Raw genomic sequence first — 879 nt, 5'->3', positions numbered from 1 at the left:
GAGAGAGAGAGAGAGAGAGAGAGAGAGAGAGAGATAGAGAGAAGGGGGAGAGGAGACAGAGAGAGATAGATAGAGAGAGAGAGAGAAAGAGAGAGCGAGAGCGACAGAGAGAGAGAGAGAGAGATAGCGAGAGAGCGAGAGAGCGAGAGAGAGAGAGAGAGAGCGAGATCAGGGAGTAGAGAGACCGGCTAGCACAGTGGTGTGGTCACCGTGTGCATGGATAATTGGCAGGTACACGCTGTATCACCTGACAAGTAGGCAGGCAGCCAGGTAGGCAGGCAGGCAGGTACACAGGCACTTGGAGCGTTTCAAGAAAAGATCATGCTAAACAAACACGAAATGTATTTACTACCAAAGTCAATTCCCTGTAAATGCCGCGCATGTGTCAGTGTGCGGCAGCGTGCGCGCGGTGTACATGTGTGTGTTGCAGAGGAGCATTTGCACGGCATTTACAGGAAACTGTCGGCAATAATAGGCGAAAGAGAGTAGAGAAACATTAAGACTTTGCTAGGAAATAGATTTCGTATTTATTTAGCATTTTATTTTATTGAAACGCTGCAAGTACCTGTGGGCGGGTAGATAACGTTATGGCTGGCTGGTGGGGTTGGTTGGTTACTCCCGGACCGTATCACGTTTGTTGCTCGTGTACACTGTACACAGTACTACACACAAGTAACCACTGATCTGCAGTAGCAGCAGTCGCATGCACGCACCATTACATCAAGAGCGCATAAAGAAGGCTCTTAGTGTATAAACAACCTTCTTTATACGCTCTTGATTACATGCAGTGCAGACAATACGGGCAGTGCAGCTAGTGCTGCAGGGTCTATGTCCCCCAGGGTACGGCCGGAACGTACCCTGGGTACGGTCCGGTATACC

The sequence above is a fragment of the Priapulus caudatus genome, unplaced genomic scaffold, assembly GCF_000485595.1.
Source record: "Priapulus caudatus unplaced genomic scaffold, Priapulus_caudatus-5.0.1 Scaffold3811, whole genome shotgun sequence".
NCBI classification, from domain to species: domain Eukaryota; kingdom Metazoa; phylum Priapulida; class Priapulimorpha; order Priapulimorphida; family Priapulidae; genus Priapulus; species Priapulus caudatus.
The sequence above is the reverse complement of the archived record's forward strand: the minus strand, read 5'-3'. Positions refer to the sequence as shown.